Source organism: Solenopsis invicta, chromosome 10 (assembly GCF_016802725.1).
Source record: "Solenopsis invicta isolate M01_SB chromosome 10, UNIL_Sinv_3.0, whole genome shotgun sequence".
In the NCBI taxonomy this organism is placed as follows: Eukaryota; Metazoa; Arthropoda; class Insecta; order Hymenoptera; family Formicidae; genus Solenopsis; species Solenopsis invicta.
Genome location: NC_052673.1, coordinates 11,228,148 through 11,251,621, shown reverse-complemented (window position 1 = coordinate 11,251,621; position 23,474 = coordinate 11,228,148). Strand labels below are relative to the sequence as shown.

At 30.4% G+C, this 23,474-nt stretch overlaps 1 long non-coding RNA gene across 1 annotated transcript; it reads left to right on the top strand.

Annotated features, from left to right (window-relative positions):
- Positions 1 to 15: 15 nt before the first annotated feature.
- On the top strand, positions 16 to 23,144 carry LOC105195485. The gene is made up of 3 exons (XR_005575714.1): positions 16 to 229; positions 3,526 to 3,693; positions 21,667 to 23,144. It is a non-coding gene; the product is annotated as an uncharacterized LOC105195485 (long non-coding RNA).
- Positions 23,145 to 23,474: the final 330 nt, after the last annotated feature.

Here is a 23,474-nt window from a genome sequence, read left to right as displayed (position 1 = left end):
CGTCGCGCGCGGCCCCCACCCGCGTTCCCATGTTCTCTCTCTTTCTCTCTCTCCCCCATTAGCGACATCCAGTTCCGTCGTTCCGCTATTTACGCGGAGGAAAGTTTTCGGTTGCTACCTGGATTTCTTCCGGCATCCGTCGCGGCAGAATTTGCAAGAATTTGTCGAGAGCGTGGCGCACTTTGCGGGTTCGCGAGAACGAGGGACTCTCTGACAAACGCAGGAGTCGGTAAAATAACTGATACGACTTTTTAAAAAATATAGATTCCAGAAACTTGCCTAGGTTAGGTTCCAAAGAGCATCCTCAAGGAAAGCTACCCAAAATAAGTATAAATATTGGGTCTGTTCGAGTTGCTTGAAATCCCCAAAGATTTTTGCACTTGAGATGAAATAAATATATATTTGATCGTAAGAAAGAGAGAGACGACAAAGAAATTAATTCAAAAAGGGCAGCAACACGAACAGGCCTATTATGTATTTAGCTATAACTGTATCACACATATATGAAGCTCTTCAAAAGAATTTTTAGTAAAATCTTCAACAGAATCAGGCGAGTAAGGTCATTTTACCACGCCATTTTACAACACTTTGTTTTTTTATTTTATTCTTGGAAAAAACTGATAAGATGTTTTAATAAACTGATTATTATATCAGTAACATAATAAGTTATCAGTTAACTGAATAGTCATCATCAGTTACTGATACAATAGTTAGTTTATTGAAACAATTATTAATTTTTTAAGAGTAAAGAAAACCAAATTCAATCGTAATTAACCATCAATAAAAATTTATTAAAAATATCAATAAAAATATCTTTAGAATTAAATAATTTTTTTTTTATTTAGAATAAGAATTAGATAAAAAAATTATGTAAAATAAATACACTAAATAACTTTTATTTTATTTTGAATACATATTTTAAATAATAATGTTAGTTTATAAATGCTAACGGGGTGGGGCGTTTATGCGTAAAATATAAATTACGTTACGTATACTCAGAAAAAAAATGTTAAAAAATTAAAATATCTAGTCTGACACATTCAATTAAACATTGAATTGATTCAACAACTATTTAGTTACATGAAGAGAGGTATAATTCATTCATGTCAACCATAAAAATTTTTTTATCAAAAATGAACTAACCCAATATTTAATTGAATTTAAATATTTTAATTTTATTTCGACAAATGTTTTTTCAGTGTATATACACCGTAAATTATGTAATTATGTTTTATATATTGTGTATGTAAACAATAAAAGCTTCATAGAACATAGATTTTATCAGAAATTATGAAAATTATATTCCATTTTTTGTAACATTATATTTTTTAATTTATCAATACTAAAATCAAATATATTATCTTTTAACTTAATTATGTTTTTTTTCTATATTGTAATATCTAATTTATAATAATTCACATTGCTTGTTTTGTCTACATGAAAAGATTTATGTTAACATAACATAAACAATACGTAATAATGTAAATATTACGTAGGGTCACTGCAGTTGCTCAACAATCACCAGTAAATGATTATGTTTAGAAAAGTATTAAAATAATAAGACTTTGAAATAATAAATTGCGAATTAATTGTATTTTTTATGATCTAATTTTCACAAACATTTTATTAAAATATCATTTTTTATTTCAAAATGTAATTATATTAAAATTTCATTCACATGTTTATTGAATAGTTCAATTTTTTATTTGTTCATTGACTGGTGCAGTGACCCTAATACATAATCTTGAAATTTAGCACATGAAAAATATAATCTTTGAATTGGCTTTACAGATTTCCAAATTCATTTTCATATAAATTAAGAGGATGTTGGCGACATTTAGAAGACAACGTTTGCGAATAGTTTTAACCAACCAAATGACGTATGTGTGCATGCAATATTGATGTAGTGGTACATTAACATAACTGTACAAATCACTACATTATACACAGGCATACAAAGTTTTTTCTTGTACTAAAACTCCTAGCTCATTTCTGAAGCCACAGAATTGTTTTTTTATGTAATGTCGGAGGAGTATGCCTATTTTATACGTACAAAGTTTAAAACTTTTATGTGCAATAAATGTTGTCATGGACCACCAGAAGTTAGTAACAAAACTAATATTTACTAATTATTTCTCATTTTTCACAAGAAATAGTTGATCCATCCTGTGTTATTATCTAATTGTAGAAAAAGATATATAATTCTGTGTAATCAAAAAAAGATTTTTGTCGTGTTTAAAAATAGAGCGTTTAATCGGTAAAACTGATCTATCGCCTTTAAAATACGCATAGAAATAAAAAAAAGCAAAGGGCAATTTTATATTAACAATGAAAAAAAAGTTTTTTTAATAAAAAATTTTTTTTTTACTATAAATTGCCTTTTATTTTCTTTATTTTTGTACATATTTTTTAATTATGTAAAAAAATTTGGAATATTGTAAAGCCAATTATCTTCTAATAAAAAAATGTTCAGAATTTGCTGAAGAATCTTTTTAATCTTGATTTAATTTACTCTATCTTCTAGTTCTCATAATTAAACAAAAAAATAAAGAGTAAATTAACCAAAATCAAAGTTAATCTATATTGAAAAATAGGAATATGAATGAATGGTTTTTCCTTTTTTCGTTTATTTTCTCGATGAATGAATTAAATAATTCTGATTTTCTCTTGACTACTTACTGTTTTTTTAATGTAATATCCATGAATATTAATTAAAAAAGGGGAGGTTCAAGTTTAAACTGCCTGAGCTAATCTATTTTTAGGAAAACATTCTTTACAATATAATATTTTGGGAGGGATCTTTCTGGTATTATTGCTATAATGCTTGCTAGCATCAATATTATTGAATTGATTATCAATTTAATATTATGATATTACTATTCTGATTCAATTTAAGAATTGCGTCTTAAGATCGAAATTAACAGCACGTTGTTTGAAGAATCAGAATATATATGTATATATGAAATCGCGTAAGAAATAGATATTATTGAGCACTAAGGTCTTGCTATGACCGTTTGTTGACCTTCTCTCGATTTTAATTGTGTTATACATATCACAGTCTTATCTCAATTATTAAAAATGTTATTTGCGCCTTCTATACATAACATAATACCAGTAACACAAAGTTATCTTTTCTTTTGCGATTTTTGACTCAATCAATCCATCCTCTTTTGCTGGGTATAGTTTTCTGCGTCTAAATAAAATTGAATCTACGTGATGCGCGAATAGAGGAAAATGGAGAAAAAAAATCGAGGTAAAGTGCAAAGCGAAAAGAGAACACAAATACCTATTAAAACAATATAAATAATTCGTTTATTTAGAAATTTTATTTGTTTCATATAATACATATTTCATAATGTAGATTCGGTTGAATGATACATTGATGAATGTAATTGTTAAGTTTTCAATTTAAAATATTGATTATTAACAAAGTTATTGTTAAATAATGTAAATTACGAGAGATCGTAATGCAACTTTCTCTTCTAATATTAAAATGTCTATTAATGTAATATAAAATATTTTCAGAGAAGTACATTTGATACCAGACAGAATGCTTATGGAATGTACTGCACCAGGAAATTTAATTCAATACATATCTCAAAATGTCGATCGTGCGTTCTTTATCGAGAGAGCGAGAGATAAACTAACCGGCGCTCTTCAGCACGTATCAAGGCCAAGGTGACCTCCGATCAAGTTAGTAGTCAATTATGAATTTATAAGCTCCGCCCTATTGGATGTACCAACTTAACGCCTTGTGATTTATTGCGTGGCGAACCATGTTGTTGCACCCAGTTTAGTAGATACAATTAAACGCGTTTATTATTTTTTTTTAAAGAGTACCTATATATGTAAAGACTACTTATCTTTCATAAATGAAAGAACACTTTCATCTATGAAGAATTCTATTGAGAACTCGTAAGAAATATTTTGAAGGTATAATTAATTAATCTTAAAAAAAGAAATTAGCACTCAGTTCTGATATATTTACGATTTTTGTGCAGTGCATTTACGTTTTATATTATGTAGATCTAGCATGATTAGATAAATTTTTTTTTGCATAAATTATAGGCTGGATTGGATGGTAATTGATGAAATAGTTATAAAATTAAAAGTTAAATAATAAAGTTAAGAATTTTTAACTTAAATTTTAATTTCAACTAGTCATTTTTAAAACTTCAACTTATTAACTCAAAATTAAAACTATCTATGTAAGAAAAAAAAATGTAAAATGAGAAAAAAACATTCAGCCCATAAGAAAACGATAATTCTTTGTTATTTTATATAAACTTAATTTACAAATAAGATATTGAATTTTTTGATAATTTATATTATAATTGTTTTACTTAATTTAATATTACTTAAATATAATTAATATACTTAATTATAATTATTTAACATTATTTAATGTACTTAAATAATACACGAAAAAAAAAACGATTTTGTTAAAGCGTCTAAATATTTAACTGAAAATAATTTTATTGGACCATCAAAATAATTGTGACGGATATTCAAGCATGATAAGCAATGCTACAAAAAATTTTGATATTCTAGCAATTCAATTTGAGAATATAATATCCAATATAATTATTTTGATGGCAACATAATTATTTTTGATAACAAAATTATTTTCAGATTTGTATCCAACTAAATACTTTAAATACTTTAGCAAAACCGTTCTTTTCCTGTACTTTTCAAAATTAATTTTTGAAAAACGATTAAAATTAGTTTAGGACTCTTGAAATTTAAAACAATTAGTAATTAAAAATTAGGCTAATGAGAGTCAGCTGTAATTTAAAGATAAATAAATAATTTGTGTAAAATTAATACGATTGCGCATTTTTACTCGCACTGACTCTCATTAGCCTAATTTTTAATTACTAATTGCTACTAATTTTTAATTTGAGTTAATTTAATCTTAACGCAACTTTTAACTGAGTTAGTTTTTTTGTTTATGCAACTTTTAACATAACTGAATTAATTTTATAAGCTATCAACTTAATTTAGTTTAAAAACAATTAACCAACCTACCCAACCCTGATCATATGATTCGAAGTTTTTGACCTTGTCAGTAATTTCTCGCGAATATCGCAACTTCAAAATTTTATTCATTAAAACGAAAACTCGTTGCTTTGAAATTTTAATCCGCTCTTTGATCCAACGATAAACTTTCTTCTCTACTCTCTGCGCTATTTTAATACACGCTACGTGCGAAGCGCTTTGGTAATAGCTTCGAATCAGCTCGGATCCCGCGGTTTCGCGTTCCGTCGTTCCGATATCGTCGAGATAAATGGGTCACCCGGTGGTTTCCGAAGAACGGCGGGATTCTGGCGGGGGTGGAGATGCCGTTACGAAATCAGCTGTGCGCCCGCTCGGGTTGCTCTAGGTCGCGCCAGCCAGGATTCCCCGTTTCTACCCCCGCGGAATAGCGGAGGGGAGACTAAAGGTCGCTCCGTGGATAGATCAATACTAAACTACTACCCACATACCTATTTACCTGCCCTCCTCCCTATCGCGTTAATAAGAATATCCAGAGAGGATTAAAATTCTCTCTCTCTCTCTCTCTCTCTCTCACACACACACACACACACACACACACACACACACACACACACTCATCAACCTTTCGCCATCAGCTCCCTTGATTGTTCCCATGTATGCGATAATCTTTTCATCAACGTACCACTTGCGGTAAACCCTTGAGCGTTTACTACGGGATATCCCCTTTTCCAAAATGGATCTTTCCGCGGGACGAATTTAATGGTTGTGATATTAATTAAAGGGTTTCGCAAATAGAGCTTTGTCTTTTAATTAATCTCACGTGGATTTACTGGATTTTGCTTTGATGCGATTTTAATTACGGACATGATTGATCCCAAGATATTCAACATCAGAAAAATAAAATAGAATGCGATGAAAAGTATTAAAGAAAAACTGCTCCACGCGAATCTTTCTCCAATATGCGTATTTGATTGACCGCTTTTCTATCTCAGCTAATTATCAAGATATTTAACGTGGGAAATTGAGAGGTAATTGTTAAATTAAAATAAAAGTGAAACGAATAAATATGGATTTTAATCTTGATTCTCTGCATTTTAATCGACGAATTTACCTTTGCAAATTGAAGTTATAATAAAATTTGTGGAAACCTGACATTCTACGTGATTTCCTTGGGGACGCGAAACCTACCTGCGGTAAGCAAAATAAATGTTTGTTCCAAAATTTGCTCCGTGGCGCGATATCGATGCGTCTATTTTAGAGATTCGAAAAACAAGACGATAAATCGCGTTTGAGTGTCAGTTGGATCAACGGAACAATGTGCTTACGATATTTCAGCGAGACATCCGGATTGCGTTTCATATATGCATATGTATTTTGTATATACACAGGGTTGGATAAGTTAATATATTTTTGTAACTAAATTAAGTTAAGGTTAATGGCTTAAAAAATTAATTTAGTTACGTTAAAAGTTACATAAATGAAAAACTAACTAATTAAAAGTTATGTTAAGATTAAATTAATTTAAGTTAAATTAAAAGTTAATTTTGAAAAGCATTATATTAATTTAAAAATTTTGCAAGTTTTTGAAGATATTTAAAACAATTATCTATAATATGGATCACCAAACAAATTTAATATTTTATTGGTAAATTAAATTTATATGAAATAACAAAGAAATATTAATTTTTATATACGTGGAAATGTATTTTTTTTTCTCTTACATAGATAAATTTTTAACTTGGAAAACAAAGATAATAAATTAAAATTTATGTGTTTCAAAAATAACTAAAGTCAAAAATTAAATCGTTTAAAATTAATTAAGTTAAATTAAAAGTTTTAACTTTTTAATTTTATTATTTAAATTTCAACTTTTTAATTCATTACTATCCATCCCTTTATAGTGCAAAGTAAAGATAATTATAAAAGAATTAAAATAAGGTAATATAAGTAACGTATAGATAAAAAGAACTAATATCTAAATCTTTCTGGCTCAAACTGAGGGGAGAGAGAGAGAGAAGAGAAGAGAGAGAAACCACTGTCAATGCTAAGCTCTCGTTACGTAACGCTAGCTAACGTTCCTTTGGACCAAGTACACTCGTTTTCCGCGGAAATAAACCGAGCCGAGCCAAGAACACCGAGCCTGACACCTTGAAAATACCGAGGCAACCGCTCTCGTTCATAAACGGTTTTTCAAAATTAAACGAGACGATTACATTCCACTCGTGCGGAATGACACTACGTAACGGCGCACGCATTTTTGCGGCCGTTGCTCAATCAAGTGAGAATCACTGCGGCGCGGCCTCTCGGAGAACAGCCTCGACATCCGGTCATCGAGGCTGATCGCCTTCGCAGAGTCTCCCCGCCCAGGAAGTATTGCAATTCGACGCATAAAGTTATCCTTATTAGACTCGCACTCGCGGTTCATTCGTCGTTTAGAGATCGCTGCACAGCCAAGCGTAGCTCGCAGCAAATATACCATGGAGAGAATTTTCTCTTGGAATTTATCCTTAAAAATCATAATGATCGGACGGAGCCACATCGTCTTCGAAGAATTTTGCTATTCTTTTAGTAAATTTTAGATCGTAATTTCACTATTCTATAATGTAAACAGTTTGGCTAAATTTTACTGGAGTTATAGCAAAATTCTTCGAAGGCCATGTCCCACTGTCGTAATTCTTTTTTAATTCTAAGAGCAAATTATTTCCAAAGAATATATGTTGTGTCGCTTGTTATTTTTGCAAAATGTGTAAGAAGGGAAGTGTTAGATGTAATATTAAAGGAGAAATTGTTAAAAGAAGTACACCGTCTAATTGTTGGTTGTAAGTTGGCTGCTTTCCTTCTACATTTTGCATTGAGAAAATTATTGCCTACAGTTATCGAAAATGGATTTTTAGAGCAAGAATATTCAGCCCGTAATTTTTATAATTTTTAAGGTCTGTTCTGTCGGACAACTTCTAGTAAATTTTATAATTTATGAACTTGGTACGTCTCAAATTCTTCAAATATAATGTAACGCTTCTTCTTTTGAAGATTCAGTGATCTCTATTAGTCGCGAATTCAAAAAGAAAAACGCAAACAATTGCGTGGTACGAAATATCTTCAGTACAGGAAATACATCACGAATCTACTTTGCTCTATTATTTTTAGCGGCACGTGACGAACGGAACGAAACGGACAGTGAAGTTGTGACAGTGAAGATATGGCCGTGACCTCGTTACGCGATCGCGCAGTGTTCGTGTAAAGGGGAGGGTAATGAGAAGGGGGGGTTTATTCGGCAAGAGATATCGCGCCAAGTACTTCGCCGAAAACGAAATCTACCTATGTCGACTGACGTTATGTCATAAACGCGGATGACGAGACGGACCCTCAGCGTCTTCAGGACAGGAGCCAATGGCCGGTGGGCGTTTCTTCGTGGCGATCCGTCTGCCAATTGCCAGTATTTTCTCCTTTCCTCATGCTTATTCCCGTTGTTGAGCTCGTACGTGAGTAACCGGCGATGTAGCTCACTACAGTAAGCCCGTTTGTCAGTCATTCAATCATTATTTGATTGTTACACTCTGATTTTACCTCCTTCAATTAATCGTACCGTCGCGCCGCGCGAGCGAACAGACGAATTTTTGGATCAAAGGAACTTGTAGCCATAATATCTTTTCAAGATGTATTATATCTATTTTTAAAATAAATTACAGATTGTTTTAAAATTTTAGAAAAAATTACAGATTGTTCTATACTTCATTGGAAAGTAATGTGAAAAATTTGCTGGCAATTTTCTACCTCGATTAAAAACTATTTTAATAAGAATAGAAATCTTGTTGTATAAGTACTTTTTATATAACTTTAAGTATTCAAGATAATTTATGTAACGTTGCATTGCGATGAAGAGATTAGTTGTTCTGTAAACGAACCAAATTTATTTATAGAATAATTAAACTCAAAATTGCAGTGAAATTTATTTATAGAATTTATTTATAAAATAAGCTCAAAATTTCAATGAAACTTCATGCACAAGTCATCTTGAATATTTAAAGTACTTGTACAATAAAATTGAGATTTTTGCAGTTATTTTTAAAAAATTTAGTATAACAATAAAAAAAACAATACCGGTTAAAATAAATAAACTATAAAAGTGTCAAATAAAAAATATTATTTCATAAAAATAGAATGCTATAAACACAACTTTTACATTTTTATTTAAAGTCTAAATATTTGTACAAAAATGAGTAATATTTCTCCTTAATTAAACATTTCATTTTTAATTAAAATTAGACGTATTCTCTGATTCGAAGGAACGAATAACACCGACGAAATCGTGTACCAAGTGAACAGTTAATGATCAGAGAACTACATTTAGCGCGGAATTTTTAGTAGACAAGTATCAAGAATAGGCCTGTGTGGAAAATGTGGAAATACGTTTACGATGCACCGCGACAAGAATTATTTTTTCTTCTTTTTCTCTTTTGTGTCAGCCTTCGTGGCGGTAATAAATCTTCGTAGTACAGTTGGTCCAAGTGATCACGTGACTTTCGGCCATCATTTGGATGGATATTTTTTTATGGGACTTATTAAGAGTTCAAGGAAACAAGCGTGACCGCGTGACTCATGCGTTTATTAAACAGAATTTATTCATTTATTCAATTTATTATTCTCTGTTTAAGGAAACTAAGATTATTATCATTTTATAATATTATATTTATAAAAGTAAAAATATAGGTTTTAATAATTAATAAGTATAACAATTGAAATTATTATTTGTTTATTATTTAATACAATAATAATACTATAAAAAAGTTAAATAATATAACAATAGCGTGATATATTACGTAGTAGTTACATTTCTAATAAAATATTCAACAGACACAAAATAGAGACTGTGATAAGTTGGAATATTAAATTCAGATTTATAAAAAGCGTTTTTATCGAAGATAAGTGCATTCGAACCGCGCAAGGTGATTCGATCGCTCGAAGCTTGATGACGTGTCAGTTTAATGAAACATAATTATGAGTTATAATTGCAAACATCTGATGAATGAGTTTGGCTTCAACCGTGAAATTAATTATGTTATCGTGCCAACCGTGCAGCGATTGCATTGCCAAGATCTTCGGCTGAAGTTAATTCGAAACCGCGTTGTTACTAGACGCTAAACTGCGGGGGGCGACGTTACATTCGCGTTGCAAAAGTAGTTGGAATCGAGATGTAGAAGAAGTTAAAACGAGCATCACCCGGTGCGACACGCGTATGCGCTAATGTCTTTGGAAATGCTCGCGAAAAGACGTATCCGTGTCATCCGCTACAAGCTCTCTCTGCGGCGCGATTACGTAAGAACGGCTGTACCACGCGCGCGCGCGTTTGCGAATCGATATCCAGGGTCTTTATATCCACGAAACAATTGCCTTGCTTACTTTACGAAAGATTAAATTGCCGAAAATATCTCTCAGGAATATTATTTTATACGTACTTTTCAATATTGATTTAAAACTCTTTTAATTTAATAGTTTTATTCAAATCAAATCCTTTCCCATAAAATCAGTATTTCTAAAATCGAGATAGCGTTGCACTTGTATGCATTTTATAGAATACTTGTGTGTAAAACAAGCTGCTGCAATTTCAAGCATGGTACAATTCTGAACGAAATGAGATCTTCGAGATTCAAGCGTGGTAATGCTGATCTCGGAGTGTGATGTCAACAATCATTTGCTTAGTCTCACTGCGTAAAAATTGTGTTGAAAGAACTTCTTTTTGACCAAGGATACAATTTCGAGCACGGTATTGCATGAAATGTTTAAATACAAATCTGAACACAGTACAATTTCGAATTGTACTTCGCGTTTAGTAATATTATTTCTCTCTTGTTAATTTTTTGATCACGGAATGACTTCAAAAAAAAATATTTTATTTTAATAAAGAGTTTTTTCGTGGCAAATGCAAATTTATGTTCAGAATTATAATTTTAAGGAATTTTCGAATACTTGTCTGGAATAAAATCAATCATGGCTATGATCACATATCAGTCATTTCTCTTTTCATTTCATGTATCAACTCATTTAGATTGCAAATTATCTCATTATACTAGAGTTAAATATTTGGTGTACTCCAAGAATAAAAATATATGTTAAAAGTTTGAAGTTGTACCACCTTACTCTACGCGTCTATGTTTGTTTAAAGTAAAAATAAACGTCTTAAAATTGTTTTTTTTTAAACGCAAGATTTTTGAAAGCTTTCGAATTGATATGGTGTTATTGTTCGTTGAAATTTTACTGTAAGTATATTATTGCAATTAATCGAGTGAACTTGCCTGACTATCTATGCATATGTAAGCTTTTGCTTCCGCTCTTATCGCGTGCGCGACGATCATCTGATTGTCTGACGTTTAGAAAATCAATAGATATAACAAATTGTGTGATAAAATGCGCGGAGACGGATTAATGCCTTTCCTTTATTGATACACGTAATAACTCAGATAAGCATTATCGGTTATCTAATCAATGATTATCCACGCAATTGTTAATTACCGTTATCAATAATTATGTAAAAAATACTAACATCAAGATTATCATGTATAGTTTAGTTTTTTCTTTTAAATATATTTAATATTTTTTTAGAAAATGTTGAATTCCTAAAAAAAAAAAACATGTTCCATTTTAGATTTATGTAAAGTGAATTTGTGTACTCGGCGGTACACATGAAGAGCTTCAAATATTTATCACACGGAAAGGTTGTGAAATATTTCCTTCTACTTCTTATTTTTTTTGGCTGTAGCAGCGACACTTGTTTACTTCTAGTCTCGAAAAATGTTTCGTTTCTAATCTATACGTTATTCTCACGTTGACGTGAAACACGACTTATTCGCGACGACATTTCGAGAAAGTACATACTATCTGGCAACGGTATTTTGTCATATTTTGATTCGCATTTAGATAACCTCTGCAAAGCGAAGATTCCCGATAGGACATTTATTAAATTATATGACGAAATCTTGCATAAAAATTATTATTTGCAATGATGTAATGTAATTATAATCACAAAGATAGATGTAGAAATATTGACCTTTTATAAAATATCGACTGTTTACGCATATAATTTTGAAATAGTATTTTGGCAAAATTATAACGATATGAAGAATTATTTTAGTGGTATATTTGCAAAATTAAATTGAGAAAGAAATTGTTTAATAATTTAATAGAAATATTTTAGCTGTATTATGTATATAACATTTAGAAATTATGTATACATTATTATGTATTTAACATTTAGAACTATAATTAATCCATATACATGTTTACAAAAATGCATAATTGTTCCTAAATTATAATATAAAAATATTGCAGCATGAAATATTACACATTCAGCATAGTAACATTTGAAATAAAAAATTAAACGGTTTTTGAAACAATTGTAAAATATTTATACTTAATTGAAACTTGGAATTTGTCTAATTTTTGACAAATGTCATTTAGAAATTTTATTCCTGCGTTATGACGTATCATCTTAGTGCCAAATTTTCGTCAATTTACATGACGCATTATTGTGCAATATTCGCACAATGTGCCTATCCGGGATTTTATGATTAATTTACCATGTTATTGATCCATCGGACTTTTAGTCAACTTTAATAACATTTGCGAGCGCTAATCGGCAATCAGCTTCTCAGCCAGCGCGCTGACTTTCCACAAAATACTCTCCAACGAATCCCCAGAAAGCTACGTGAAAACGATCTATTTTCGAGCTCGACGAATAGCTGTTGTCAGGGTCCCTCTCTCTCTTTCTGGCTTTCGAATCTCTGTTCTTTTCAAGGGCTTCTGAAATTTTCAACGAACGGCTACTTGTGGTTTAACGATTTATTTAATTATGAGTGATTAAACGAAATTTTATTAAAAGTCACGCGAAGAATATTAATTTAGCGGCAAATATTTTCTTCCTTGTTAGCGTTTATTAAAATAAGATTCTATATTTTGCAGAGATTTTCTTCGCGAAAATACTCAATACTCTGATTTTATTTTTTTTTTAGAAATGCATAGGAAATCGATCGAGATTTTATTTCGTGTTATAAGTATCCACGTCCGCACAAGTTATTATTCCTGCTACGTTATGCGTTCTATTCGTTAGCTCTATCTTATTTCTCACTTCGGCTAATTCCATCACGGCGAGCCCGGTGGACTGACCTCGCGAACGAGAAACGGCTTCCCGACGTCTTTTCATGCGATATTTTCAGACGTTTCGGCGTCTAGCAATTCCAAGCAACATTCGACAATGTCGCGATTTTACTTTCGCATGCTTTGCTTAGAATCGCGAGTTTGAGGGATTTTTATACGCATCATTTTTGTACAAAGGATGTACAAAATGAAAAAGGTCATAATTCGCGTGCATATCATGAATAATAACAAAAGATGCATTATTAAACATTTATTAAGAAAACAATATTTAATAATTCTGTGACATGAATGAAAATTAATGTAATTTGATTCAATTATAGATTAATTCAACTAAATTTTATTTATTTACCTATATTTGTTATTGCCTTTACTTTTAATCTTCTTGTTTCGCTAATACTGTTATTGAATTAACAAAATATTTTCAATTAGGCTGATGCTGTTGGTTCAACATTTCATTTTTTTCTCTGTGTATAAAGTATCAAAGAAACTATAACAAACATATTTATATGTGTATATATGTATATATTTTTATTATATTCTATTTATATTAAATATTTATATGTGTATATATAAATAACAAATATTTCTTAATACAATTTTAAAATATGTTTAATTTGTATTGTAGTAATAATTATTGCAATTATTCCAAAATCTTGAAAAAATTATACAATTTTTATTGCATATTTTTTGAAAATAAATTTTTAGATTATTTATTAATATTTACAGTAAATGTTTTGTGCTATCTGATCAAGATTTTGGTTAAATACTAATTAAAAACGTAATTTAAAAACAAGAAACATAACAAAAACTATTTATAGAGAATAATGTTTTAATACTTTTTATAAGCATAATTTCAACATACGTAATGAAACTGAAGAAATTTTTAAAGCTTACTTATTTTTAATGTAAATCTTTTAATAATAGTAATAATACTTCTCGATGTTGTCATGAGATGTCGCCACTTACCGGTTTCAAGTCACTCAACTGAAATCAGTCGATAAATACGGAGATTTCTCGTCAATTGAAACTTTATTTTTTGTTCTGAATTCTAATAGAATTTATATGAATCCGACAAATATATTTATTAAATATGCGATATGCTATCTCAGTTAAAGATAAACAAATTTTTACAATGCTTAAGTTTAAAATATTTCTTTATAATAGAAATTGCAATCAAAAATCGCATAAATACGCATAATATACATATTTTTTATATTAATATAAATTAATATAATTTTAGCTTTCATAAACCAATGTTTACTTAAATTATTCTAGCGTCAAATGTAAGATTAATTAAAGGGCAATCCTCGCTCTCCAATACATTATCTAAGCTTACTCTGGGCGTAATTAATTCGTAACGTAATAGCTGCTCGATAACACCCCCGTAAATATGTCATATACCCGCGATCGTACATTCAGTCGGGCCAACTTGTGAACCCACATAATTCGTGAGAACGCGATTTCACAGCGAATCGCTTTCTCATGACGTTGTCGAGGGCAAAAACGTTCTAGTCGACGTCGTCCCGCATACAAGATCGCCTACGTAATACAATATAACATGACTGCGGGTGGGAATAGTTCATGGGGTATACATCTTTGGATCTGATTGCTTGTCGTATTCATACAGAAATGCGGAAAAATGCGCCCATATGCAGGTCGTCTCTAATCTACCTATAAATCAGAATCCAATCTAACGAAAATTTTTTTTAAACGTACTTCTATCGCCACGGAATTGTTTAGAATTTTTCTTTAAATATAGATCTATAAGTATTTATGAGAAATGGATATAAATGTAAATACCCATGAAAGTTGTCCCTAATCTCCTTTTTAATCATCAAAATATACTTAAAATCTCAATAATATTTTAGAGAAGAGAAAGGGGAAAAAAAGATAAGATATTAATTTGCCTCTTCTTTTTTTTATTTTTTAAATTTTATTTTCAATCAGTATTATTACATGTATATGTATTTGAATGTATTTTAACTCTTATCTGGGCAAGCAGAGTCCGCTAAACCACAAATTCTTTGGAAAAAAATCTACAAAATTCTACACATATTTAAGAAATGCTACAAAAATTTACAAAAAAATGCTTTGGAACACTTTTATTAATTTTAATAATTAAATACACAATTTAAAAAAGTAAATATTTTTATTAAAAAATTAATATTTCTAAATAAATCATCATGTTTGCAAATATCTATTTTTAGTAGAACCCTAGACTTATTCATAGAAATTTTTTTTGCCAATGTAATTGTTAGAAATGTATAAACCGTTACACTTCACTGTAGTTTGACATAATTTTCCGATCGAGAAATTCGTAGAAATCATAGAAACGACGTGCTACAAAAATGAACAAATTTACAAATAATTTAGAAAAGTGTTTCAATTTTATGAAGCTTTTGAATTTTTTAAAATTTGTATAAAATCTTGTAGAACTTTTTTTACCAAAGAAGCTTTTATATAAAATATAATTGGATTATTTTAGTTATTTAAATATTAATAATTTATTTATTTCATTAATTTAAACATTGTATGTACATAAAACCATTGGAATTTATTATTAATGTTGTATAATGTGCAGTATGTAGTACGTAAAATAAAATATTCTCACAATCTGTTCAAGTTCGATAAAGTAATATATAATACATAAGTGTCACAGGTGCCACTATGTTTTCTTCTATATTTTAATATTTCCCATCGCACTTAAATGTTTCTTTTTAGGAACGAAGGGCGAAGGGATTTATTTCGGAGAGTATTCGAGATTATTATATGGCTGTACCTTTAAAAAGGTAGCGCCCACACGTCGACGAAAGTATTCCGTCGATAAATTGCTCTCGGGAGTCCTCCAGGACCCCGTATGGCGTAACCATATGCTTTTGAAGTGCGTTTATGCTGGCTGAGAGATGACTCTTCCCGCCACGCGACCCGCACCCATTCCCCGGATACTTCATTCTCGTTTTATCGTGACCGCGAGAAAATTATCCTATAGCCGTGGAACCTTTCATTGATGTTCCATTAACTTATAGAAATGGAAAAAGATATACTCAATCAGGACAGGTACATAGATTCCACATTGTATCTACATGTTTTATACGTGGACAATGTAGACAGGAACTTATCTATGTGATATCCACATGAATATAATTGTGATTTTATTTCTAAACCGATATAAATTTTTTTCAAAACTTTCAACATGAATTCTACCTAGACACTTTTATATAGATTTTAATACATATGATCCGTTGATGAATATTTAACGGAGATAAAAATAAGAAATAGTAATGAAATTCATAATAAATTTATTATCTTGATTTTAATCCACAATACTTATATCGACGTGGCACAATTGCATATCTTATAAATAAAAAGTAAATAAAATAGAAATTAGAAAAGCATACATTATGCAATTTTTCATGTTCTAACTCATGTTCTAACTTGTGAATAATTTCCTCGAAGGTGAGTTTCAAAAATTGGACTCCAAGGTATTTTGTATTGTGTTTTAAATAAATATGTTCAAAATAAGTGTAATGTATTTTTACAGTACAAAATATTTCAGGAATACTTTAATGATAGCTGAAATAACATTGCACAAAAATTAAAAAGTTTACGAGAATGTTTTTCGTGAAAAACCAACGTGGATATTATAAGGAAAATTGAAATATTGATTAAGTTTTGAAACATGTGGAAATTTGCAGTGTTAGTTAAATGATGAATGGCAAAGGTATCATTTTACGAATAATATTCGGTGCGCAAATACCAACGGAGATACGAACGCGACGGATGCAAGCGAGCGCGAACGCCGAGAGTTAATCAGGATGCGACGTCATCGTTCAAAGCGTCGTATTTTCTCTCACTTCGAAGAGCGATTTCTGCGTAAGCTCGAAACCGCGCGATATGCGCTTGAAAATTAATTTTGTGAATTATGTCGCGTTATTTCAAAATATTCCAGTTTTTACTCCAGTTTGAAAAAAAGTTGCGATTCTTCACATTTCTGTTCTTCCTTTATTTCTCACAACTCTATTGTGATACTATATTTCGCAGATCAATTATTGATTGTATTATTCAGTAACGTATTTTATACAATTAAGATTAGGTGGTAATTTGTTAAAAAGTGCAAAGTTAAATAATAAAATTAAAAAATCAATAATCTTTAACTTAATTCAGTTAATTTTAAATGAGGTTATTTTCAACAAGTTATTTTTAAAGCACATACATTTTAATTTATTAATTTATTTCTTTGAGTTATAAAAATTTATTCATATAATTGAAAAAAATTATAGAAGAAAAATATATATACGTTTTTACATAAAAAACAATATTACTTTATTATTTCATATAAACATAATTTATTAATAAAATATTAACTTTATTTTATGATATTATAATTGTTTTGAGTAATCTACTAGTAATTTTAGAAAATTACAATATTCTAATTTAATGTAAATATGCTTTTCGAAATTAACTTTTAATTTAACTTAATTGAATCTTACAGTAACTGAGTTAGTTTTTTAGTCACATAACTTTTAATGTAATTACATTAATTAATAAGTCATTAATTTCAACTTAACTTAGTTAAAAAGATATTAATTTATTTAACCTGATTTTATATTATTTTACTCTACACTGATATAAAATAATCTATAAATAAATAGTAAAATTTATGAAAGAATTAAAATTGAAATTAAATGTTCTAAAATTGATTATTGCTATTTTGTTGAATTGATCGATATTGAAGTTATATTATGTCTAGCCCGTATGATCAAAAGCCTAGAATAAGACACCAAAACAAGTTTCACGTTTTAGGTCGAGTGCTAGAAAGGTATACATTGAGAACTTTATTCTTCTTTTAGACATGAATGGCTCCAAACTTCCACCTTTCATTGTATACAATACAAAGAATTCAGCTACCAGTATAAGATCGACGATTTGTGGCGGATATAGAAAAACTATGTCTTAATGCCCAACTTATTTTTCTGTCATTGCGAGCACAAACTCAGCTTACAGATTCTGATATCTCACCTACGATAATTTGCGTTTTGATTAATTTCCTATCTTTATAGACTTAAACTACGTTATAATAACGATTTTTTTACCCTTCTCTCTTTTCACGTAAAATATTTTATAAATAATTTTATCAATAACTCATAAATTTTTTTATTATCCCCATAACCGCACATTATTATTTAATATTAAACAATATTTTTGAAATATTATTTAATATTAATTTAATAGAAAGTGATTACATGTCTACTCCTGATAATATTTTATGAATATTATGTTAGATGTAAATAAAATTATTTATTTCAATATTTAAAATTATCGAGAATGTAGCTTTTAAATGTAATAATTATGAATATTTTATGCATAATAATTCACCTTAATTTTTGAACAAAAATAATATTTGTAGAACATTTTCATAATATTCTATGGATATTGTAATATATACTATGAATATTATATAAAACGGATATTAATACAATATTTATATATAATGTCAAAAAATATTATGTTCTTGGAATAATATTCTCGGAATATTATTTTAATTTTTAATAATATTCGTATTCTAAGAATGTTATAACGTTTATAGAGATGAAACTTGCTGGGAGGGTTTAGCAGAAAAAGATTTTACTTTGCTGTACCGGCTGACAGTTAAAAGTACGATATCGGTAGTGGCCGACAGGAAGAGCTTGAGAACGTAACATCTCGTTGATGATATTTGCGGCACAGAGAAAAAGAGAAAGAGAGAAACATGGCGGAGGTTCCTCGTCGCCTTCGCGTAATTACGTCCAATTGAAGCAATTTAGACCAATTGAGCGTTAACAGGCTCAATTGGCTGGACCCCGACGCTGCGGGCAGCACCGCACGTTCGTCGTTAAACGCTACGACATACCTACGACGTAAAAAAAAATATGGATGACGTGCGGAAAAAAGAAGAAGTCCACCGTTCAGAGGTCGAGCATCTGTCTTTCTCTTCTTCTCTGTCTTTGTCTCGCGCGCGCGCGTGTTTCTGACGAAGTTTCCTCTCGCGACGAAGATTAGAGATTCGACCTCGCGTCTCTTGTTTGCAAAATCTTACGTGATCCAAAAGGAATCTGTACATGCACTTATAATTAGTATTATAATATCAATTAAAGGATCTCTTATTACAATTCTATTAATATTTTTCATTCATTTTTATAACATCTTATTTAAATCGGAAACTTTTTTTTTCACAAATTACAATTGTGGTAACATCGAACAAGTTAACTTCGATGTTCTAATTATTATAATTATTTTACAAAATAACGAAAGCATGTCCTTTATAAATTCATCGGGCATTCTATGAATACTTATGTATGCAAAATTCGTTATTATGCAATAAACATTATATGGCGTGTAGAAAATAGGAAGCTAAAGAATAATAAATAAAATATATTATTCTTTACATATTATTATCCTTATTACAACACAATTATAAAATTATATATATCTCTAGTCTGCATACCAAGCTATGTAACCGTATCTTTTCATTTTTCGTTTAATTTAACTACTATTAAACAACTGACCATCAAAATCATTAATATTAAGTATGTACATCTTATGGCAATTTCGTAGGTTCACATTGTTTAGTAATGTTAAATGAAACAAATGATAAAAAAGAGTTACACTTATTCTTTTTAATTACACCATTGTTTTCTTGATTTTATTTTTGTTCTTATAACACGTACTTAATTTTTTAAATTGTATTTTAAATATTTTTTACACAGAGTACAGTTAAAAATAATAGACTCTAAATATTGTATATATTGCTCATTTGCCACAACAACGTAACTTAAAGCTATCATTTTTTATTTGTTTGCAAGAGAAAAACAAAATTCTGATGAAAATTCGCGGCACTGAGTAAAAAGCTAATGATTAATCATTCCTTCAATTAGCATACTAAATCATTAGCACGCTAAAATCATATTTAAAAGTGATATTACAAAATTTTAATAATTCAGTTCAGAACATTCAAACTGGAAAATTTTGTTTCTCGAGTTATGTCATCGTTGCAACAAATGAGCGATATCCGCACGCGTTACGTATCGAGGGTTGATTTGATGGAAGTTGAAGAGAAAAGAGGTGGAGCTGAAAAGGCCGCGCCACTTTACCCCCTCCGCGCGAAGTAGAGGGGTGACGACGTATCACGCACTTGTGTCTTCTTTTCTTATCTCTCTTCAGACTTCGTCCAACCGCGTTGCGGACGGAGTGGGGAGCCTCACGCATCTCCTTCCTCGCACTTCACGTTCTCACCCTTTTCTCGCGCTTCATTCATTTGTCCGCGTCACCGATACGGTCATTTGCACGATCGGGACGTAACAACGATAAATTTTAATCGGAAAAAGCTCACACTCCATATGAAAGTTGAAAAGAGCATTGATAAATGAAAACTTCAAAAATTTGGAAAGAGTTTAAAAGAGTAATCATCTTTCCTTATAGCTTCCTATTTTTTTACACATTGAGAAAAAAACTGTTAAATTTTTCAACTTGATTAAATTTCTTCAATTTAAGTACTTAAATATATAAAATACTTGAACTTCAATGCATTTATATATTTAACTTAAATATTTAATTTGAATACATAAATACTTGACCTGAAGAAATTCAATCATACTAAATTAAAAAAAATTTAATTAAGAACTTCTTTCTCAGTGTACGACCAAGGTAACCAGAAAAATAATGTTATTTTAATATCATATTGATCAAAGGATCCCGCACGATTCTTATAAAAAAAAAGTATAATAATTTGCTTGAGTTTGTGATGTGCTGTAGTTTTTGTGTCCCTAGTAAAAAATCTCAATTTACAGAAAATATTACTATGTAGTTATATTACTAGTTTATGAATAAGCATTTGAGTGTCTGTTTTATGAGAGATTATTATATATGTATTGATATTATGTATGAGTCTCTGTTAATGTTGTATGTGTGTGTATGTTATTGTTTATGCGCGCGCACATGTTTGCCGATAAGTTGCAAAGACAAGTATTCCACAATCATTCCCGTTAGTACTTAATGATTCCAAACTTCTCTTTCTCTCATAAAAAATAGAAAACATTCAAATACCTTTAATTCAGAAACTAAACATACACTAAGGAAAAGAGTTGTTATAACTTGACCAAATTTTCCAACTTGATTGAATTTCTTCAATTCAAACATTTACGTATTTAAATTAAATATATAAATACTTAAACAGAAGTTCAAGTATTTTATGTATTTAAGTCATATATCTAAATAGTTAAATAGTTAAACTGAAAAAATTTAATCGAGTTGAAAAATTTAGTCAAGTTGATAACTTTTCTCACAATGTAGAAATGTTCTGTAAATTGAGATTTTCCATCAACAATGTTAAAAGAACTACAACGTATCACAAATTCGATCAAATTGACCGTTTTCTTTTTTTATAAGAATCTTACGAGATTCTTGACGTACTTTCTCGGTCATGATTTAATCAATATGACGTCAAATTGTAACACACGTTGACTCTTCTGTTCTCCTCAGAGAGTATTCGCGAATTATGACGCTACGCAACGAGAACAACATGGAGTCTGTCGGTCCCACGCGACGGCGATGCGCGCACTTCCGGTACGCTACGGCGCGAGAAGCGCGGAAACGCGATGGCGGAGAATCACACCGCGAATCCTGCTCGGGGCCCGGCCACCCTGCGCGATCCTTCGCGCGAAACTTTGGGCACCTGGTCCATCCGGCGGCGGCAACGAACGGCGAACGAATACGCGTTATTATGTAGGTCATGTTTACGCCGAGCGAGGAGAGCAAGATGGCGGGAGCGCGGATGCGAGAGAAAGTCACGGATACGGAGGGTCAGTGCAGGAGACTGCGTTACACTGCAGTCCGGCGCTCACCGGACCTTCACTTATATCGTCGCTCGGCTAATAACGCTAGTAATGTGATATGATTAGCTTAGTTGAGTTCAGTTTAGTTCGTATTCGTTCAATTTAGTGGTTCGCCAGCAAAATCACATCGAGTTAAACCCATTTAGGCCAGTTAAGTTACCGACTTCTCCTCGTTCTCTTGCGGCGGCGGCGACCGCCGCCGCCGCCACTGCCGCCGCTGCCGCGCGACCTCCTGGGGCCTGATCCTCCTCGATGCACGGAAATATCCAGAAATGTCCTGACACATCCCGCATGAGATCTGGTCTTGTGCTCTGCCGTGAAATTGGAAATTAAGCCGCCGCAGGAGGTCTCGCTATTGAAACACCTTGTTCACTAAGCCGGGAGTGCAATTGGTCTTGAAAACCTAGAAGTGTGATCTAATATAAGAAACAAGATATCTAAAGCCCTTTTAAAGTATGATTTAGAAGAAGATGTATACGGAAAGAACAGTTGCTGAAGAAAAATTGCTAATTATTTTTTATTATATTTCCCATTTGGCAGTAATTTTTATGCAAATGAGCGTTGGAAATTGTAGCTTGATATTTCAGGTATTACTATAATGTTTAGCCTTTCACCGATAACGAATTAATTTATTATAAACTTTTTCTTGTAATATGCTGCAAGAAAAAATGAGTTAGACAATCGGTTGCCTAAATCGTACCTCACCTTGGAAAATATCAATTTTATGAACTAAAGTAATTAAAAATATAAGGATTAATTTTTAAAAATACAAGGAATCATTAACTGATATTTACTAATAATTTATCGAAAAAAAGATCAATTAGGATTTAATAACACGGAAATAAGAAAAAAAAGGTTATTTGGAACGTAAAATATTTTACAATAGATCTTTTTCTATGAAAATATAAAAATTCATTATAAAATTGCACGAATACATTATTATCAGTTACATAAACTGATCGAAAGTTAAGTTGTATTTAGTTGTATTTGATTTAATGTTATTAGCATGTACAAAAAGATGTAACCTGTTAAATTTTTATTTGTATTACTCATTAATCATTTATTTCATATTTTTGTAAGTATTGCTTAATATTAAATAAAAATACAATATATTATGAGGTACAATTTTTTTAGACGACTATTAACATCTCTCCCTCTGCCTAAAAATTTAACTAAATACTGATCTAAAAATACATTCATTAGTCATCAAAATAATTACGGAGGACACTCAAGTATGATAAACAATATTACAAAAAGTTTAAACATTCTAGTAACTAGCTGGGGCATCCTATATAATTATTTTGATAGTTTAACAAAATTATTTTCAGATCTATATTTAACTAAATTGTTAGATACCTTTTACAATTTTCATATTGAAATTTATAAAAAATTTTTATAAAAAAAGAATTAATAATATTTTGCAGAAATTTCCATAAGAGAAATAACAATATTTTT